We start from the raw sequence: 4,511 nt of genomic DNA, 5'->3' as shown, positions 1-4,511 counted from the left end.
CCTTCCCATTGTATTTCATTTCACATTTTTATTTAATGATGTTAACTTGTACGATTTTATTTAACGAATATGTACTGTTTTGATTCCATGACTAGTATAAATGATGTATGTTTTCTTATGTTTGTGTACACGATTTATAGCAGAAAAAATGCTTCGATTTTCCACTTTGAGCGTGATTTCTGATAGAAAATTGGATCTACTAAGTACTTTAGCCTTTAGAGTGTTAAAGGTAATACATAATAATACGTATTTCATTTACCAATTAAACAAAAAGAAAATTCACATTAAAATTTGTGCAGAATATCAAAATCCCGGAATTCACAAATCATTTTGTAGTCAAAAATGTATAAAATATTCAATTTATATAGGTAGCGTTTGAAAATCGAATATACTTGAAGCATTAAATCTAAAAATTAAATAATGACATTTCAAGTTGTAACATTGAATTCCAAATAACCTGTATCAGTAGGTAAAATTATGTATTTAATATACTTTGTCCAGCGAGAGAGCGACACACCGCAGCCCCTCGAAAATCTATTTTTCTGCTCATCCCACGCCTACCTCAGTGGAATCGGTGTCGATGGTATAGGGTTTCGGATGCTCTAGATCGGAGTGTTGACTCGCCGGACAGAGTATGGAGGTTTCTACTTGTTTGCGGTGAATAAATATAGTTATACCTAACCAGACTTGGGTAAGACACTTTTTAAAAGCATTTCAAATACATATATAATATTCCGAATACTTGAAAAAAAGTATTCAGAATATGTATTCGAATACTCTATGATAGTAATATTCCTAAGTAATACTTCACAAAAAGTATTCCAAACATTTTTCGAACACTTCTTTTATAGTAGATTTAGATTTCAATAGCAAAAATATTATTTTTTCAATTCTGTGTTTAAAAATGAACATTATTATAAATCTCGATAATACACACCTATCTGGCTAACTATTAGTCATAAATTATATTCAAATTAATACAATTAATAATGTATATGAATTATGAATATACCTAAATAAGAAAAAAAGTATTCCGAATACTGTACTCAGAATACTTAAAAAAAAAAAGTGTTTAAAAAGTATTCCGAATACTGCCCAAGTCTGCGTATACTATACAGGTATGTATTGAAATGTATTATGTCCATCGTAACGCAGTAAACATATTATAAGTACCTAGGTACAACACGTGTGCAGTAGATGTAATAATTAACAATAATTTAGTCAAACGCACTTTGCAACTTAGATAATCCCATTGAACATGTACAGGAAAATAATATGTTGTTCCGAAATGTTAGGTAGTTTTAATAATTTTAGTTAAAACTGAAGTTTGAACTATTCTGAACGTGTATCACTGAACGTAGGTAATAGCATTGGTTCTAAATAGTATTTATAATCAACGGTAATAGGTTCAAATCAAAACCGTACAATAGCTTTTGATAGTTTAATAATGGAGTTGCAAAAACCGGGGAACTCGCTCTGCTGTACGGTTGGTCTCGACATTGTTGAGCAGGTCACTATGCTATATGCGCACAATATGAATTCAATGATAACGTAATGGTCATTGATCATGAAAATACGGTTATGAATGAATGAGATGGATGGATCAGCAAAACGTTTCCTAACCTGTGGTACGCGTATATACATGAAAAGCTCGTGGGTGGTACGTGAAGAAAATCACCCTTTATAAAAAAAAAAAAAAAAATTATAACGGATAATTATTCACGTCAAATACCATTTGGTTGATTTGATATTCATAATGACATAAAACAAATAATAATATTGTACATATTTTTACATATTTTTTTTTTTTGTGCATTAGTTTAAGCATTTTCATTTAGTAATTCAGCTTATTATACTGTCATATTTTTTAAGTTCCTAATAAAATGAAATTCCATACATGTGAAATGAAAAAAATGTTATCTGGTCAAGTGCAGGTACATGGCAATTTTTAAACTGTGTTAGTGGTATGCAGTTATAAGAACGCCGAGAGCCGCTGGATCTATAATCTTTGCCAAATTTATATTATAGTAATAATTACTACATAGGTAATATGTATATAACTTATTAATCAATACCGACCTACAATGGTATGAACGGAATCTCTATATGAATAGATTAAAACTAGTATATAAATATTATTACAAAATTGATCAAAATCCGATTTAGATAATATATGATACAGAAAAAAAAATCGAGAGCACATTATGTTTTCAAGAACGAGACGGATCCGTATTGGAAATACATAAAACGTATACTTGGAGCCTTGGATGTGTCTGGTTTTAAATTTTGTGAAAAAAAAAGATAGCTCCGAAATTGTAATCGTTTTTGTTTTATTTTCTGAAAAGTTTTGAAGAATGGAATTTTCTGATTTTTTCCCTCTTAAATTTCATTCTCTAATGTATACATAGATATGTATGCTGGATAATTTCAAGTTTACGATCAATATTTATCGAACTGAAGCAAAATAACTCAAATCTATTTGAGGAATAATCGTTGTTTTACATTTAAATACCAATGTTTTAAAATTGTGTATTTCAGACGAATAAATATTATATTACCACAAATTGACCATATTTTACTATTGTATTTTCGATGTTTAACTGCTGCAAAAACAACTTATGAAGAACCTTTTTATTAAACACAATCAATGTCGTGGACTCAGATTAAAAATTAGGTAAATTGAAAAAAATATATTTATTTAAAAGTGTATTGATTGCCTACATCAATGAGCGTTCGTTTGACATATTTTATGAAGTACGGACAACTCTGTTAATACAAAACTAAAATAAATTGAGATATATTAATTAACCTCTGAGAACAACTGCACTCATCTGTATGCACTTTTAACACCCTGTTAAATTGTAATGTTTATGGTGTGATAAAATATCATCGATTGGTGTTATAGGATAATCCAAATATTTATACAATAATCTACCTTATCAAAACATACAAACCTAATGACAAAATTCAAATCAATGCACTTCGATAAAATAAAAAGTTACTACATCAATCGGGCGTCAGTTATAGACACTCCTAATGACTTTCATGCACCTAAGTACATACTATATACAGTCACAACTAATGACAACTGTACACATTTGGATATAAACATAAACTTGCGTAGGTTAAGCGTTAATCATATTATAAACAAAGATAACCTACAGGCCAAAGACGTCACTTATAGACAAGTTGCCGATTAAAATTTTTTATGTTTAATTAATTATAGAACCAGAAATATAATATAGAAGAAATATTTAACTATAAGAAAAACGCACGCTCTGTGAGCGTGATTTGAGTATGAACAGTTCTATTCAATGTGATGATCCAATCTTTCGGTTTAATATTATACGTATACTATTTAATGTAGTTAGTTAGTTAGTAACTTAAAAGATTACGTCTTAGATTAGGTACTTGGTAACTAATGCGATAACAAGTTTCAGTTATCACTTATCAGTTATCGATTTCCTTATTAATCTCTCTAGACACGAGAAAATCTTTAATGAACAATATCCAAAAAACATCGGTGACGTTCAATGTAATAACTAATAATATACCTGAATTTATTGGAACTGATTTTGGTTATTTTGTTACAAGTTATTATTAAAAAATAATTATTGTACCATTGTACAGCTGGAAAACACTCATTGTTTGTTCGACTAAGTATTGTAAAAGCTTTAAATTAAAAAATAGGCGAATGTAATTCATTATGAAATCTATCAAAATAATATCACCAATTGAGTCAATATTTTTAATGCATTATAATATCATTGAAAATGTTGTAAAAGAATAATATTTCTCGTGTTATGAATTTTTTGACGATGAGATAAACAAATTTCAGTTACGGCACCCACATATTTTATTACATCAGGACCGGTGGAAGGAAATTTATTCTACTGAAAATTCTTAATATACTTCAATGAAAGTCACTTTTTATTAATATAATATAATTACTGATATTATTTAATTCTTAATCGTTATTAACAAATCAATTAAAATATTGGGCATTTTAATAGCTTTTAATTTTTTAACTGCTAAATCTAGACTATTTAGACAAAGCTACCTTACGAGACTATATCACATCAACATATATTTTATTTTGGAACAAATACAGGTTAGACCTCATTCGTTCTCAGTTTTGAATTTATTTTCAAAATATGTGATTTAAGGCACCTACTGAATTTGAAAGTGTTTGCAAAAATTTCACATGACGGGTACCTATGTATTTACCATTGGAAGCAGTTATTATATGATAGCTGCTTTAATCCTCAACTTTCAAGCGGATGATTTCTTAGTAGAGATTTGAATCACCTTTTATACAAGCTATTTCTAGACATCATTATTTCGAAAATATCCTAACAAAATACGAGTACAATATTGGACAATTTTCTAGTTTATAATCTTTATTGCCTCATATTGACGATTAATTTTTAAACTCGTGAAGGTGCGAATGGCATCAAGGAGATGGAGATTATCTCTTATTTAACTGTTTAAATATATTCTGAAAATCTATA

The sequence above is a fragment of the Acyrthosiphon pisum genome, chromosome A3 (genome assembly GCF_005508785.2).
Source record: "Acyrthosiphon pisum isolate AL4f chromosome A3, pea_aphid_22Mar2018_4r6ur, whole genome shotgun sequence".
Taxonomy (NCBI): Eukaryota; Metazoa; Arthropoda; class Insecta; order Hemiptera; family Aphididae; genus Acyrthosiphon; species Acyrthosiphon pisum.
The sequence above is the reverse complement of the archived record's forward strand: the minus strand, read 5'-3'. Positions refer to the sequence as shown.